Genomic DNA, 19,424 nt, shown 5'->3' on the forward strand with positions numbered 1-19,424 from the left:
ATTTGCCTGAAATTTTGTACGTCGGATTTTCTCATGACCATCAACATACGTGTTTATTATGGTCTGAATCGGTCTATAGCCCGATACAGCTCCCATATAAATCTATCTCTCTATTTTACTTCTTGAGCCCCCAAAGGGTGCAATTCTTATTCGAATTGGCTGACATTTTACACAGGTCTCCAACATAAATATAATTTAATTGTGGTCTAAACCGGACCATATCTTAATATCGCTCTAATCGCAGAGCAAATCTTATCTTATATACTTTTTTTTTGCCTAAGAAGAGATGCCGGGAAAAGAACTCGACAAATGCGATCCATGGTGGAGGGTATATAAGATTCGGCCCGGCCGAACTTAGCACGCTTTTACTTGTTAGTAGCTAAAATAGTATCTAACAAGTAAAAGCGTGCTAAGTTCGGCCGGGCCGAATCTTATATACCCTCCACCATGGATCGCATTTGTCAAGTTCTTTTCCCGGCATCTCTTCTTAGGCAAAAAAGGATATAAGAAAAGAGTTACTCTGCTATTAAAACGATATCAAGATATGGTCCGGTTCGGACCACAATTAAGTTATATGTTGCGTTAAGAATTGCGCCCATTGGGGCTCCCGAAGTAAAATAGAGAGAACGATTTATATGGGATCTGTATCGGGCTATAGACCGATTCAGACCATAATAAACACGTTTGTTGATGGTCATGAGAGGATCCAACGTACAAAATTTCAGTCATATCGGATAATAATTGCGACCTCTAGGGGTCAAAAAGTCAAGATCCCAGATCGGTTTATATGGCAGCTATATCAGGTTATGAACCGATTTGAACATTATTTGATCCAGTTGTTGAAAGTAAAAATAAAATACGTCATGCAAAATTTCAGCCAAATCGGATAGGAATTGCGCCCTCTAGAAGCTCAAGAAATCAAATCCCCAGATCTGTTTATATGACAGCTATATCAGTTTATGAACCGATTTGAACCATACTTAGCACAGTTGTTGGATATCATAACGAAATACTTCGTGCAAAAATTCATTCAAATCGGATAAGAATTGTGCCCTCTAGAGGGTCAAGAAGTCAAGACCCAAGATCGGTTTATATGGTAGCTATATCAGGTTATGGACCGATTAGAACCATACTTGGCACAGTTGTTGGGTATCATAACAAAACACGTCGTGCGAATTCCATTCCAATCGGATAAGAATTGCGCACTCTAGAGGCTCAAGAAGTCAAGACCCAAGATCGGTTTATATGGTAGCTATATCAGGTTATGAACCGATTTGAACCATACTTGGCACTGTTGTTGGATATAATAAGAAAACACGTCGTGCAAAATTTCATTTCAATCGGATAAGAATTGCGCCCTCTAGAGGCTCAAGAAGTCAAGACCCAAGATCGGTTTATATGGCAGCTATATCAGGTTATGGACCGATTTGAACCATACTTGGCGCAGTTGTTGGATATCATAACAAAACACGTTGTGCAAAATTTCATTCTGATCGGATAAGAATTGGGCACTCTAGAGGCTCAAGAAGTCAAGACCCAAGATCGGTTTATATGGCAGCTATATCAAAACATGGACCGATATGGCCCATTTGCAATACCAACCGACCTACACTAATAAGAAGTATTTGTGCAAAATTTCAAGCGTCTAGCTTTACTCCTTCGGAAGTTAGCGTGCTTTCGACAGACAGACGGACGGACGGACGGACGGACGGACGGACGGACGGACGGACGGACGGACGGACGGACAGACGGACGGACATGGCTAGATCGACATAAAATTTCACGACGATCAAGAATATATATACTTTATGGGGTCTCAGACGAATATTTCGAGTAGTTACAAACAGAATGACGAAATTAGTATACCCCCCATCTTATGGTGGAGGGTATAAAAATAAACTGATCCGAACCATAAACGGAACGGATGTCGAAAACCCTAACATATGGCACTGTGTCAAATTTCAGTGAAATCGGATTATACAATAAATGTGCCTTTGATGTGGCCAAGACTTCAAATCGAGATATCGGTCTATATGGGAGCTATATCCAAATCTGGACCGTTTTGGGGAAAGTTGCAGAACAATGTCGAAGAGCCAAGACTTTAAACACAACTCACTGTCCCAAATTTCGGCGAAATCGGACAATAAATGCGCTTTTTATGGTCCCAAAACCTTAAATCAAGAGATCTCGTCTATATGGCAGCTATATGCAAATCTGAACCGATCTGGGCCAAATTAAAGATGGATGTCGTGTGGCCTAACACAACTCACAGTCCCAAATTTCAGCAAAATCGGATAATATATATGGCTTTTATGGGCCTAAGACCCTTAATCGGAGGATCGGTCTATATGGCAGCTATATCCAAATCTGATGTAGAAGGGCCTAGCACAACTCACTATCCCAAATTTCATCAAAATCGGATAATAAATGTGGCTTTTATGGGCCTAAGACCCTAAATCGGCGGATCGGTCTATATGGGGGCTATATGAAGATATAGTCCGATAAAGCCCATCTTCGAACTTAACCTGCTTGTGGGCAAAAAAAGAATCTATCCAAAATTTTAGCTCAATATCTTCATTTTTAAAGACTGTAGCGTGATTTCAACAGACAGGCGGACAGACGGACGGACATGTCTAGATCTAGAATATATATACTTTATAGGGTCGGAAATGGATATTTCGTTGTGATGCAAACGGAATGACAAAATGAATATACCCCCATCCTTCGGTGGTGGGTATAAAAATGAATTTGTGTTTGTTTGTTGGATTGTTTGTTTGCCTGTTCCGAATACACTCAAAAACCCTCTCCCAAAATAACCCCCAAACAGGACAAACTTACGATTATAGCAATATGGGTCTTAAATAAAAGGTCTTTGGGAGTAAAGGGCGAATCTGATATCAACGTTTGGAACCAACTGACGACGGGACGCCACACCCCCGCAACAACACCCAAATAGGACGTATTTGCTCGATACTGATAGTTTTTAGGGCCCACACCCTGAACCGGACATATTTGAGAGTAAAGTACAATGCTGATATATTTTCAGGTCTAAGTGTTTGGGGGACCACTCCATTCCCCAAAACACCCCTTAATCGGGCATACATACCATGCTAATTTGGGTTTCAAATGAAAGGTATTGGAGAGTAGAACACGAAATTGATACCCTCTTTCGGGACCGAAGAGGGGTCTACCTCTTTCCCAAAACACCCCCAAAGAGTACAAATTCACCGACCATGCCAATATGTGGCTCAAATGAAAGGTGTTTGAGATTAGAAAACGAATTTGATAACCAATATAGAGGCCAAGGAAGGAACGCCTCATCCCATCCCATCCCAACCCCTTGAACCAATGGCAATATGGGGTTGAAATAAATGTTATTTGAGAGAAGATCACGATGCTGATATTTTTTTCAGGTTCAAGTGTCTGGCGGACAATTATACCCCCGAAAACACCCCTTATTCAGACATCATGAGAGTATTGGGCTCAAATATGGAGTACATCTACATTAAAAATCGAATATATCTAACATTTAAACTTCAATGACCCTAAACCATTCGAGCGAATTCGTAGAGCAATAAAGTTTATATAGAATTCAGATAAAGGCATCTATTTTGTTATACTGTTACCAAACGATATACATTTACTATTTCCGTAGCTTGGTATTCGCTAAAAGCTCTTTAATTGTCAAAATAGTACGAAATAGTAAATAGTACGACACTAACCAAGTTTGACACCCTTCAGCTGTTCTTTTCACCGCATGTGTGTTTCGTTGTAGTGATGGATTTTTTGCCCATTCAACTACAATTGCTACCATAGTATACATATGGAAGATCTATTGATGGCTGCGAATGCTAGATAATCGCAACGGCTCTCGCAGTTAAGTGTACAGGTTCGAATCTCGGACGAGCTTCACTGTACTTTTTTTCTAGTTCTTTTTGCCTGTTATGATGATTAAAATAAATTTTTTCTCTTTCGAGACGAGCTTAATTGTCGCAAAAAAAATTAAAACATTTTTTATATACATTAAATTTTTGCTAAATTTTGCATAGAAATCAAATTTTGACAAACTCTTACATATAACAAGTAAAAGCGTGCTAAGTTCGGCCGGGCCGAATCTTATATACCCTCCACCATCGATCGCATTTGTCGAGTTCTTTTCCCGGCATCTCTTCTTAGGCAAAAAAGGATATAAGAAAAGAGTTGCTCTGCTATTAAAACGATATCAAGATATGATCCGGTTCGGACCACAATTAAATTATATGTTGGAGACCTGTGTAAAATTTCAGCCAATTCGTATAAGAATTGCGCCCATTGGGACTCACGAAGTAAAATAGAGAGAACTATTTATATGGGATCTGTATCGGGCTATAGACCGATTCAGACCATAATAAACACGTTTGTTGATGGTCATGAGAGGATCCGTCGTACAAAATTTCAGGCATATAGGATAATAATTGCGACCTCTAGGGGTCAAGAAGTCAAGATCCCAGATCGGTTTATATGGCAGCTATATCAGGTTATGAACCGATTTGAACCTTATTTGACACAGTTGTTGAAAGTAAAAATAAAATACGTCATGCAAAATTTCAGCCAAATCGGATAGGAATTGCGCCCTCTAGAAGCTCAAGAAGTCAAATCCCCAGATCTGTTTATATCACAGCTATATCAGGTTAAGGACCGATTTCAACCATACTTGGCACAGTTGTTGGATATCGTAACGAAATACTTCGTGCAAAAATTCATTCAAATCGGATAAGAATTGCGCACGCTAGAGGCTCAAGAAGTCAAGACCCAAGATCGGTTTATATGGCAGCTATATCAGGTTATGGACCGATTTAAACCATACTTGGCATAGTTGTTGGATATCATAACAAAACACGTCGTGCGAAATTCCATTCCATTCGGATAAGAATTGCGCCCCCTAGAGGCTCAAGAAGTCAAGACCCAAGATCGGTTTATATGGCAGCTATATCAGGTTATGGACCGATTTCAACTATACTTGGCACAGTTGTTGGATATCATAACAAAACACGTCGTGCAAAATTTCATTCTGATCGGATAAGAATTGCGCACGCTAGAGGCTCAAGAAGTCAAGACCCAAGATCGGTTTATATGGCAGCTATATCAGGTTATGGACCGATTTGAACTATACTTGGCACAGTTATTGGATATCATAGCAAAACACGTTGTGCAAAATTTCATTCCAATCGGATAAGAATTGCGCACTCTAGAGGCTCAAGAAGTCAAGACCCAAGATCGGTTTATATGGCAGCTATATCAGGTTATGAACCGATTTGAACCATACTTGGCACGGTTGTTGGATATCATAACAAAACACGTCGTGCAAAATTTCATTCTGATCGGATAAGAATTGCGCACGCTAGAGGCTCAAGAAGTCAAGACCCAAGATCGGTTAATATGGCAGCTATATCAGGTTATGGACCGATTTGAACTATACTTGGCACAGTTATTGGATATCATAGGAAAACACGTCGTGCAAAATTTCATTCCAATCGGATAAGAATTGCGCACTCTAGAGGCTCAAGAAGTCAAGACCCAAGATCGGTTTATATGGCAGCTATATCAAAACATGTAAATTTTTGCTAAATTTTGCATAGAAATCAAATTTTGACAAACTCTTACATATAACAAGTAAAAGCGTGCTAAGTTCGGCCGGGCCGAATCTTATATACCCTCCACCATCGATCGCATTTGTCGAGTTCTTTTCCCGGCATCTCTTCTTAGGCAAAAAAGGATATAAGAAAAGAGTTGCTCTGCTATTAAAACGATATCAAGATATGATCCGGTTCGGACCACAATTAAATTATATGTTGGAGACCTGTGTAAAATTTCAGCCAATTCGTATAAGAATTGCGCCCATTGGGACTCACGAAGTAAAATAGAGAGAACTATTTATATGGGATCTGTATCGGGCTATAGACCGATTCAGACCATAATAAACACGTTTGTTGATGGTCATGAGAGGATCCGTCGTACAAAATTTCAGGCATATAGGATAATAATTGCGACCTCTAGGGGTCAAGAAGTCAAGATCCCAGATCGGTTTATATGGCAGCTATATCAGGTTATGAACCGATTTGAACCTTATTTGACACAGTTGTTGAAAGTAAAAATAAAATACGTCATGCAAAATTTCAGCCAAATCGGATAGGAATTGCGCCCTCTAGAAGCTCAAGAAGTCAAATCCCCAGATCTGTTTATATCACAGCTATATCAGGTTAAGGACCGATTTCAACCATACTTGGCACAGTTGTTGGATATCGTAACGAAATACTTCGTGCAAAAATTCATTCAAATCGGATAAGAATTGCGCACGCTAGAGGCTCAAGAAGTCAAGACCCAAGATCGGTTTATATGGCAGCTATATCAGGTTATGGACCGATTTAAACCATACTTGGCATAGTTGTTGGATATCATAACAAAACACGTCGTGCGAAATTCCATTCCATTCGGATAAGAATTGCGCCCCCTAGAGGCTCAAGAAGTCAAGACCCAAGATCGGTTTATATGGCAGCTATATCAGGTTATGGACCGATTTCAACTATACTTGGCACAGTTGTTGGATATCATAACAAAACACGTCGTGCAAAATTTCATTCTGATCGGATAAGAATTGCGCACGCTAGAGGCTCAAGAAGTCAAGACCCAAGATCGGTTTATATGGCAGCTATATCAGGTTATGGACCGATTTGAACTATACTTGGCACAGTTATTGGATATCATAGCAAAACACGTTGTGCAAAATTTCATTCCAATCGGATAAGAATTGCGCACTCTAGAGGCTCAAGAAGTCAAGACCCAAGATCGGTTTATATGGCAGCTATATCAGGTTATGAACCGATTTGAACCATACTTGGCACGGTTGTTGGATATCATAACAAAACACGTCGTGCAAAATTTCATTCTGATCGGATAAGAATTGCGCACGCTAGAGGCTCAAGAAGTCAAGACCCAAGATCGGTTAATATGGCAGCTATATCAGGTTATGGACCGATTTGAACTATACTTGGCACAGTTATTGGATATCATAGGAAAACACGTCGTGCAAAATTTCATTCCAATCGGATAAGAATTGCGCACTCTAGAGGCTCAAGAAGTCAAGACCCAAGATCGGTTTATATGGCAGCTATATCAAAACATGGACCGATATGGCCCATTTACAATACCAACCGACCTACACTAATAAGAAGTATTTGTGCAAAATTTCAAGCGGCTAGCTTTACTCCTTCGGAAGTTAGCGTGCTTTCGACAGACAGACGGACGGACGGACGGACGGACGGACGGACGGACGGACGGACGGACGGACAGACGGACGGACATGGCTAGATCGACATAAAATGTCACGACGATCAAGAATATATATACTTTATGGGGTCTCAGACGAATATTTCGAGTAGTTACAAACAGAATGACGAAATTAGTATACCTCCCATCTTATGGTGGAGGGTATAAAAATCAATTTGTGTTGAACCGATTGTCTATAAATTTTCACAGAAGGTGTATAGTGGTCCCGTGGTGAAAATAGGGTACTAAATTTTTTGATATCTGAAGAGGGGGTGGGAGGGAAACTCTCCCCCTTACAACAATTTGTAGAAACGCCAGATCTCGGAGATGGGTGCTGAGATTTAAGCGAAATTTTGTATGCTCTCTTATAGTAACCAAAAAACATAAATTCGCATGGGGTTCCTAGGGGGACGCCCCAACACCAAAACCTACCAAATATATAAAAAGACCTATCACGACAATATGGGACTCAAATGAAAGGTATTTTAGATTAGAAAACGTATCTGACATCCAATTGTCGGACGAATACACTCCTAAGTCGGACATATTTATCGACCATGGCAATATGGGACTGAAATTAAAGGTATTTGCGACAAGATTATTGTCAACATACATGTGAAATATGGTCTGTATCGATCTATACCCTGATACATCTCCCATATAAACCGATCTCCCGGTTTTGCTTCTTGAGCACCTACAAGACGTAATTCTTATCCGAATGGACTGAAATATTACACAATGACTTCTACAATGTTTATCATTCAATTCATTTATGGTCCGAATCGCACTACATCTTGATATAGCTACAATAGCATAACAGTTTATATTCATTACTTGCCGAACCGGGCCCGCTCCGCTGCGCCTTCTTTTACTTTATATGGAACAAAATTATCCTTTGAATATTTATTTTTGACAATAAAAGAGCTTTTAATGATATACGAAAATAGTATGTGTATATCGCTCGAGCAACAATATAAATGCCTTATCTGAATGATAAGAATGCCCATATGATCCATATTGGTATATGACCGTTTAAGGTCATTTAAGTGTGGATGTTAGAAATGGATTCTGGGAAGGACCCCATGGTGGTGGTTCCCCAAACACATGGCCCAAAATTGGTTATCAAATTCGTGTTCTAATCTCAAATACCTTTCATTTGAGCAACATATTGGCATGGCCGAAAAATGTTTACCCATTGGGGGATGTTTTGGGAAAGGTGTGATGCTCTAAATACATGGTCCTACATTTGGATATAAAATTCGTATTCTACTCCCACATACCTTTATTTGAGCCCCATATTGTGATGGTCAGCAAAAAACTGGTGTTTGTGGAGTATTTTGGGAAAGGAGTAAACCCCCAGAAAATTGGTCCCGAAAGTGGGTATCAATTCTTGCTCTGTCCCCAATACCTTTCATTTAAGCCCCACATTGGCATGGTCGGTAAATATGCTCGATTTGGAGGTGTTTTGGGAAGTGAGGTGGTCCCCTAAGCACTAAGCCCTGAAAATATATCAGCAACGTGCTCTATTCGCAAATATCTGTATATCATTTATTTGAACCCCACATTGTCATTGGCCTCAAAATTGGATATCGAATTCGTTTTCTAAACACCATTCATTTAAATCCATCATTGCAAAAGCCAGCAAATATGTCCGGTTCGGGGTATGAGCCCTTAAAACTATGAATATCGAGCTCCACTGGACCAAACACGCGGTCCCACATCTGGATATCAGATTCGTCTTCTACACTCAATTACCTTTTATTTAAGCCCCATATTGCCATGGTTAGTAAATAAGTCCTGTTTTGGGGGTATTTTGGGGAAGGGGTGGACCCTCAGAAACTCGGTCCCATATTTTGATATCAGATTCGTATTTTACTCGCAAATACCTTTCATTTGAGTCCCATATTGTCATGGTCGGTAAATATGTCCGTTTGAGGGGTGTTTTGGGGGTTGGGGTGGTCTCCCAAACTCTTAGTCCGACAATTGGATATCAGATACGTTTTCTAATCTTAAATACCTTTCATTTGAGACCAATATTGTCGTGATTGGTCTATATATATATATATATATTTGGTAAGTTTTGGGGGTGGGGCGGCCCCCGTAGGTACCCCATCAGAAATTTGGATACCAATTTATTGTTTTTAAATATTTGTGAGAGAGCACACAAAATTTGGCTTAAATCGCACCACCCATTTCCGAGATCTCGCATTTTTGAAAATTAGGGTAAAGGGGAGGGTCCACCCGCCTTCGGACATCAAAAAATGTAGTACCCTATTATCACCACGGGATCATTATGCACTATCTGGTAAAATTTCAAGAAAATCGGTTCAGCCGTTTCTGAGTCTATAAGGAACACACAAACAAACAAACCTACAATCAAACACAAATTGATTTTTATACCCTCCACCATAAGATGGGGGGTATACTAATTTCGTCATTCTGTTTGTAACTACTCGAAATATTCGTCTGAGACCCCATAAAGTATATATATTCTTGATCGTCGTGAAATTTTATGTCGATCTAGCCATGTCCGTTCGTCTGTCCGTCCGTCCGTCCGTCCGTCCGTCTGTCTGTCGAAAGCACGCTAACTTCCGAAGGAGTAAAGCTAGCCGCTTGAAATTTTGCACAAATACTTCTTATTAGTGTAGGTCGGTTGGTATTGTAAATGGGCCAAATCGGTCCATGTTTTGATATAGCTGCCATATAAACCGATCTTGGGTCTTGACTACTTGAGCCTCTAGAGTGCAATTATCCGATTGGAATGAAATTTTGCACGACGTGTTTTGCTATGATATCCAACAACTGTGCCAAGTATAGTTCAAATCGGTCCATAACCTGATATAGCTGCCATATAAACCGATCTTGGGTCCTGACTTCTTGAGCCTCTAGCGTGCGCAATTCTTATCCGATCAGAATGAAATTTTGCACGACGTGTTTTTTTATTATATCCAACAACTGCGCCAAGTATGGTTGAAATCGGTCAATAACCTGATATAGCTGCCATATAAACCGATCTTGGGTCTTGACTTCTTGAGCCTCTAGAGGGCGCAATTCCTATCAGATTTGGCTGAAATTTTGCATGACGTATTTTATTTTTACTTTCAACAACTGTGTCAAATAAGATTCAAATCGGTTCATAACCTGATATAGCTGCCATATAAACCGATCTAGGATCTTGGCTTCTTGACCCCTAGAGGTCGCAATTATTATTCGATATGCCTGAAATTTTGTACGACGGATCCTCTCATGACCATCAACAAACGTGTTTATTATGGTCTGAATCGGTCTATAGCCCGATGCAGATCCCATATAAATCGTTCTCTCTATTTTACTTCGTGAGCCCCAATGGGCCCAATTCTTATACGAATTGGCGGAAATTTTACACAGGTCTCCAACATATAATTTAATTGTGGTCCGAACCGGACCATATTTTGATATCGTTTTATTAGCAGAGCAACTCTTTTCTTATATCCTTTTTTGCCTAAGAAGAGATGCCAGAAAAATAACTCGACAAATGCGATCCATGGTGGAGGGTATATAAGATTCGGCCCGGCCGAACTTAGCACGCTATTACTTGTTGACAATAAAAGAGCTTTTAATGATATACCATGCTACAAAAATAGTATGTGTATATCGCTCGAGCAACAATATTAATGCCTTATCTGAAATCCATATGATCTATATTGGTACTTGAATTCGCTCAGAGGGTTTAAGGTCATTTAAGTGTGGATGTTGGATGTACCCCATTCTTAAAAGACTTCTTTATGGATTCCAGGCTAGCTGATACTTCTCCATATAGTAGATAATGGTCTTGCTTAGTCTCTCTGAGAAGCATTCTACATATGATACGGTTTTGAATATTTTTCCTTCAGAATCTTTTGGGCTTTTTTAATTTTCTACGTAGCTTTGTTCGCCATTGCATATCAATTGTCTTATGGTGCGATTGGGAAAATCATAGGCTTTAAAAATGTCTTTTACTCTTCCCTCGTTTCTCGCGTGAAACTCAATGTCGCTAATGTTAAAAACTCTCTTGATAAAATTTGTGGCGGTATTGGTTAATATTCGTCTGTGGTGTTTAGAATGAAAATTGATAAGTCGTCCCGAATCGGTCAATTTTTGATACCAAACAACTTTCAGTAAGTTGTCTTGTCTATGTACCACACAGTCAAGGTATGGTAGTTTGTTTTCTAGTTCCTCCTCCTTAATGAACTTTGTCTGTCAGTTGAACGCATTTAGAGTTTCTAAAGTTTGGTCCACATCTGATTTCTTTACGACTGCGAAGATATCATCCACATATTTCGTTATTATCTTTGGCTTGGCTATTTTCTCCATTACGTTGTCAAGTAGGTCCTCCATACTAATATCGGCGATGATGGGTGATGCTGGGGAACCCATAGGCATGCCCTTGAGCTACTAGTAAACTTTATCCTCACATTTAAAGTATCTTGTGTCTTTGATACAAAATGAAATTATTTCCTTCAAAATGTTTGTATAGCCAATTTCACCGGGATGCTCGGAAATAATGAAACCACATCAAATGAAATAAAAACTAGTAAAAGCGTGCTAAGTTCGGCAGGGCCGAATCTTATATACCCTCCACCATGGATCGCATTTGTCGAGTTCTTTTCCCGGCATCTCTTCTTAGGCAAAAAAGGATATAAGAAAAGAGTTGCTCTGCTATTAAAACGATATCAAGATTTGGTCCGGTTCGGACCACAATTAAATTATATGTTGGAGACCTGTGTAAAATGTCAGCCAATTCGAATAAGAATTGCGCTCCTTGTGAGCTCAAAAAGTAAAATAGAGAGATCGATTTATATGGGAGCTGTATCGGGCTATGGACCGATTCAGACCATTATAAACACGTATGTTGATGGTCATGAAAGAATCCGTCGTACAAAATTTCAGGCAAATCGGAGAATAATTGCGATCTCTAGAGGCTCAAGAAGTCAAGATCCCAGATCGGTTTATATGACAGCTATATCAGGTTATGAACCGATTTGAACCATATTTGGCACAGTTGTTGGATATCATAACAAAATACTACGTGCCAAAATTCATCCCAATCGGATAAGAATTGCGCACTCTAGAGGCTCAAGAAATCAAGACCCCAGATCGGTTTATATGGCAGCTATATCAGGTTATGAACCGATTTGAACCATACTTGGCACAGTTGTTGGATATTAGATCGAAACACGCCGTGCAAAATTTCATTTAAATCGGATAAGAATTGCGCACGCTAGAGGCTCAAGAAGTCAAGACCCAATATCGGTTTATATGGCTCCTATATCAGGTTATGGACCGATTTGAATCATACTCGGCACAGTTGTTGGATATCATAACAAAACACGTCGTGCAAAATTTCATCCCAATCGGATAAGAATTGCGCACTCTAGAGGCTCAAGAATTCAAGACCCAAAATCGGTTTATATGGCAGCTATATCAAAACATGGACCGATATGGCCCATTTACAATACCAACCGACCTACACTAATAAGAAGTATTTGTGCAAAATTTTAAGCGGCTAGCTTTACTCCTTCGGAATTTAGCGTGCTTTCGACAGACAGACGGACGGATGGACGGACGGACGGACGGACGGAGAGACGGACGGACATGGCTAGATCGACACAAAATTTCACGACGATCAAGAATATATATACTTTATGGGGTTTCAGACGAATATTTCGAGTAGTTACAAACAGAATGACGAAATTAGTATACCCCCCATCTTATGGTGGAGGGTATAAAAATAACATCGTCATCTATATTGAAATATTTCACAAAATTTTCTATAGAATTTTTAATTCTACATTTTCTGTAGGAATAAAATTTTGCCAAAATTTTGCATAGAAAAGAAATTTTGACAAAATATTTTATTGAAACGAAATTTCGACAACATTTTCTATAAAAATAAAATTTTGATAAAATTTTCCAAAAGTTTTTTTTTAATTTTTTTTATATGCTTAAAATAAAGTTTTATCAACTTTTTTGATGGTTCACTATATTTTGTCTTAATTTCTATGATCGTTGTAGTTTGGTATGGAAAACTATCACCTTTTTAGATTGACTGCCAAGTGTCTTAACTTTTTAATAATTCCAATTGCTTAGATAGCACTTGGCATAAGTTCCCCCCCAGGAGTTTCTTCCAATTGGCCACGAATATTTGAGATGCCTACATACATGCCATATAAACGTTTTACATATGTTTATAAGTTTGTAAATATTTAAAAAAAAAAAAAACAAAAAAAGTCATCAAATGTAGGTCATAAAATCACTTTCATTTTATCGCTGCGACTCAGCCAACCAGCCAGCCAGCTAGTCAAACCTGCCGCTTTTGTAAACCCATCAAACACGTCACAAAAATTTCGTAGTCGGTTGAGTGTGCATTTGTGCGGAGCGCAACGGTGTCGTTGTAGCCGAAAGTTCAATGACTCCGAAATTGTGTGAATATGAAAGAAAAAATTTCCCCCGTCATAATATTTCAACATCAAATCATGACTCGCTAACAAGCTGACTAACAAACAGCCTGGGCTAGATGATTCGAGAGTCCGTTTTGCCACCTATAGGCGAACGACAAAAAGAGGTGGCCCAGAGGTCTGGAGACGCTGGGCGGGTGGCCTGCTGTTCGCCTCGTTCGATCCTAAAAATCCAGCAATGCATTCAAAAAGAAAGTTAAATTTTGAGGCACACATTTAACCAAATATGCTGTCGGTTCCGCTCTAAATGCTTAAGAGCGCTTATAGAGCTAAAAAAAAAATGGTTGATTTGCGCATGCGTGAATTGGAGTATCAAACAACAGGCAGCCAGACGACTAACCAGCCCTCCATAGAGGCCACAGCGAGGTTTTCAATGCAGTCAGAGCAGCGTTGCTTTTAAATTTCCCTTACTTCGCTCTTCCGTTCGCCACACTAAACATCACTTCACTTTCGCTTTAAACCAAAACTTGTACTTTTCATTCAGCCGGCGTCTAAAGTCAACGGCGGCGTTGAGACTGGCTTTGGCTTTGAAAAGAAGTCAAAAACCTTTTGTTGCGCTTCGAAACAAATTTCACTTTTCTTTGGAGGGGGGACCTACTAACAAGTCTTCCACGACCACCACAACTGCCATCAGCGTGGGGAACGATTGATGATGTCTCGTGATATACAACAGAGCCTATGACCAGCGCATTAAAGAAAAAGATCTGCGAAAGACCAAACAGTGATGTGGGCTTGAGTAAAAAAGCAAAAAAGACATACCCTCGTCTTTTGATGCTTAATGTAAAGTGAAATTTTTTCGTAGGGAGTTCATTGACTTGGATTTCCAAATAACTGAACGGCGAGTTTCTTTTATTGCGCTGGGCTGCGCTTGTGTTTCATGCATTTGTTGTAGCTTTTATTGAAACATTATTAATTAAAACTAAAAAAAAAAAAATAAAAAACAAAAGCAGATAATAATGTTGTGACCTCAATTCAAGAAATGCATATAATTTTGAGAAACTACCAGAAAGACACAACAACTGGTTTGCCTATTGTTTACATGGGTGAAAGATTAGGCCTATTTCAATTTTAAGGCTCGAAATAAATAAAGGCATTCAATTTTTTTTTTTTTATTACAGTTCAAGCAGTTCAAATTTTATTGTGAAAAGAAATTTTCAAAGAAACTTTCAACCAAACTTTAGTTTCATAGTAGACTGGAGTTTTTTTTAGAAAGTTTTAAAGAAATTTTTGTTTATAAAAAATGTATGTAAACATTTTGGTCGAAGCTCGATTTTCATGCAAATTTTTATGAAATTTGAAGTTAGGACCAATTGTTGTTTCTAAAGGAAATTTTTGGAAAAAATTAACTTTATTAATATTCTGGTGATTTTTAACTTTATTGATATTCTGTCCTTAGCGCAGAAAGGGAGAACAAAGCCTTACCTTCCACTTTCCAAATTCTTAATTTTAATTTTTAGGCGATTTGTGTTTTGAAGATTAATATAAAATTTTGTTTCCTTTATTTCTAAAGCAATTTTTTTTAATTCCATTTTTTATGAAAAAAAAAAAATTCCCATATTTTTTATTACAAATTTTGTCAAAATTTTATTTCTGTAAAAACATTTTTCATGATTTTAATTTTATTTAAAATTTTGTCAAAAATTTATTTCTATAGAAAACTAGGCGAACCGGACCCGATTCGTGCCACTGTAGTCTATGTCCGACTACGATGCTGAACGCCTGCGTTAGAATCCTGGTGAGAATATCGGACAAAATTTAAAACGGTAATTATCCCCTCTTAATCCTGGCGACATTTGCGTGGTACCATGCCATGCAAGGTCATGTACAAAAGTCTCCCCAATGAGGCACGCCGTTCGGACTCGGCTATAAAAAAGGTCCCTTATCATTGAGTACTCATTGATGTGTGAGAAGTTTGCCTCTGCTCTGTTCCTTGGCAAATTTTTACTCTACACCCTAATGTCCTTCTTTTGAATCCTATATTGCCGTATTGGTAAATATTGGGTTGCCCAAAAAGTAATTGCGGATTTTTTTAAAGAAAGTAAATGCATTTTTATTAAAAAACTTAGAATGAACTTTAATCAAATATACTTTTTTACACTTTTTTTTCTAAAGCAAGCTAAAAGTAACAGCTGATAACTGACAGAAGAAAGAATGCAATTACAGAGCCACAAGCTGTGAAAAAATTTGTCAACGCTGACTATATGAAAAATCCGCAATTACTTTTTGGGCAACCCAATATTTCTGGTTTAGGGGGTAGTTCTGGAGTGGGGTGGCCACCCAGACACTTGGCTCTTAAAGTAAATAAAAGCTTCGTGCTCTACTTTCAAATAAATTTTATATAAGCCTCATATTGGCAGTGCCATCCCTCCCTTAAAAAGCACTTGCTGGGATCCACCGCACCCTCAAACAGCACTTATTTACCGATATAAGTGCTGTTTGAGGGTGCGGTGGATCCCAGCAAGTGCTTTTTAAGGGAGGGATGGCACTCCAGACATTTCGACTGAAATATAGATACCAAATTCAAGATCCACTCCCTAATTCCTTTGATTTGAGCCCCATATTGCCATGGTCGGTAAATATGAACCGTTTGGAGGGTGTTTTGGGGCTGGGGCGGTCCACGGCACTTTGCCCTTAAAATGAGCTCGATATTGCCATAGTCGAAAATGAAGTTCAGTTAAGGGTGCTTTGGGGGCCCCCCAAACACTTTGCTCCAAAATTGGATATCAAATTCGATTTCTACTCTCAAATACCTTTCATTTGAGTCCCACATTGTTATAATGGGGCAATGAGCATATTTGACGTATTTTTAGGCGGAAAAGCGTCTTGAATGCAAATTTTAATGTCATATTCGTAATCTACTCCCAAATACCTTTCATTTGAGTCCTCCTCCCATTCCTTGGATGTTGCTTGGAGTCCGACCTTCCATTACTTGGGCGTAAATTTTTATACCCAATTTTGTAATCTACTGGCGAACACTTTTCATTTGAGTCCCATATTGACATGAACGTCGAATATATTTGTTAAAAGGAGCTTTGGGGTTGGGGCTGCCCGCTGGGTACTTGGAGCCAAATTCTAATACGATATTCGTTTTCTAGTCTCCAATACCTTTCATTTGATACCCATATTTTGCCTATTGGTCTACTTTAGGTGGCGTTTTTGGGGTAAGGGGGAGTGTCCGCCCCCTTCCAGTATCAACAAATTCTAATGAGTATTGCTCCATACTGACCATATTCGTAATATACTCTCGAATAACTTTAATTCAAGTCCCATATTGCCATAACTGTCCAATAAACCTATTTTAGGGGTGTTTTGGGGTCGTGGCGGCCCCCCAGTTACATGGAATCAATTTTTAACATAAAATTCGAACTCTACTCCTAAATATATTTTTCATTATACGGAACAAACTAACAAACCGAGTCCCATAATGTCACGATGGGTTATATGCCCATTTGGGGCGTTCTTGTGGGGTGGGGTAACCCCCTATACTTCGATCTGATTTTGTATGCCAGATTCGTAATCTACTCCCAAATACCTTTCATTTGAGGCTCATATTGACATGAACGTCCAATATGTCTCTTTCGGGGAGTTTTGGGGTTGGGGTGGGTATAGAGCCTATGTTTCTTTCCAGACCAACCGTCACAATCTGTAAAAATTTCAAGGTAATTGGTTCAGCCGTTTTTGAAACAAACAAACGAGTATTGATTTTTATATATAAGACTAGCTTAGCCCGCCCCGTTCTGCTGCGCCCGATAATGTTATGTTGAAGAGGAGTACTCTAAATGTTGGAAATTTCTGTCTAATTTCAGTTGAAAATGTATTCCAACTTTCCTGTGGATTTTTCTACTCTCAAATACCTCTTATTTAAACCCCACATTGCAATGGTCAGTAAAAGTATTGTTTGGGGAGTGGTGGACCCCTAGACACTTGGTCCTAAAAGTGAAAGTCAATTTTGTGCTCTACTCCCAAATACCGTACATTTAAGACCCATATTGCTATAGTCTATAAATTTGTCCGATTTGAGGGATTTTTAGATATGGGGTGACCCACGAAACATTAAGTCCCACTCGTTTTCAACTCTCAAATACTTTTAATTTGATATCCATTTTGTAGTAATTGATCCATAAATCCATTTAGCGTGTTTTTGGGCATCCCACACCAGATTTTGATAATAAATTTATATTTTTAGGTTACTGTAAGTGTGCAAACAAAATTTCGCGTAAATCGCCCTACCCATCTCCGAGATCTGGTGTTTTTGAAAATTAGGTTAAGGAGGAGGCGACCTACATCTATTTGTGTCCCCAAAATAATTACATCATACACTTTCCTGTTAGGTCCTTATGATTGACCGACTGCTTAGGGGTGAGGTGGTCCGAGCAGAATAAAGATATCAGATTCGCAGTCCACAACCGTATACCTTTCATTTGAACCCCATATTGTCATGATTGGTATATCCAGCTGTTTGATGAGGGCGTCTATAGGAGGCCTATGCGCCAAATCCAATCCGCCACTTGAGCACAAATTTGAAAGACGCACTCCACTCAATAACATCTATCATTTGATCCCCCATAGTTTTAATGCATCCAATAACCCATTGGAGGCGATTTAAATAGGCAAAGCACCCCAGAGATTCTTGGACACAAAGTTTAATGTCATATTCCTAATCTGCTCCCAAATACCTTTCATTTGAGTCTCATCTAGATAAGACCGACGAAAATTCCCACTTGGGCGGCTTTTTGGACCGCATTCTTTATGTCATATTCTTAGTCTACTCCCTAATAGCTTTCATTTGAGTCCTATATTGATAAGTATGTCCAATATGTTTGTTTGGGGAGTATTTGGGGTCGGGTAACCCCTTGGATACTTAAACCCAATTGTTTGTACCATATTCGTATTCTACACTCCAATACCTTTCATTTAATATTGCTATTGTCGCTATCGGTGTTTAAGTGGTGTTTTTGGGGTAACGGGGAAGGGTCCGCCCCCCGCCAGTATCAACAAATTGTAAAGTGTATTCCTCCATGCTGATCATATTCGTAATCTACTTCCTCATACCTTTCATTCCAGCCCCATATTGTCATAATCGTCCCATAAACCTACTTTAGGGGGTTTTGGGGTTGGGGCGCCCCCCCCCCCCCTCACTCAAATACCATTTATTTAAACCATATATTGCCATTGGCTTAATAGGAGTTTACAGGATGAGGCGTCCCCCAAACACATGTCCCCAAAATAGGTTATCCAATTCGTTTTCTAATCTCAAATACCTTTCATTTGAGCCCCATATTGGCATGGTCGAAAATTTGTTTTCCTTTGGGGGTATTTTGGGAAAGGGATGATGCCCTGACTACATGGTCCTACATTTGGAAATCAAATTCGTATTCTACTCCCAAATAGCATTATTTGAGCCCCATATTGCTATGGTCGTAAATTTGTCCCCTTCAAGGGATGTTTTTGGTGAGAGGCGGCCCCCCAAACACTTGGTCCCATATTTGAATATCAGATTCGTATTCTGCATTCAAATACCTTTTATTTAAACCCCATATTGCCATGGTTAGTAAATAAGTCCTGTTTGGGGGGTATTTTGGGAAGGGGTGGACCCCCAGAAACGTAGTCCCACATTTGGATATCAGATTCGTATTCTACTCG

This window comes from Stomoxys calcitrans, chromosome 1 (genome assembly GCF_963082655.1).
Source record: "Stomoxys calcitrans chromosome 1, idStoCalc2.1, whole genome shotgun sequence".
Classification (NCBI taxonomy): Eukaryota; Metazoa; Arthropoda; class Insecta; order Diptera; family Muscidae; genus Stomoxys; species Stomoxys calcitrans.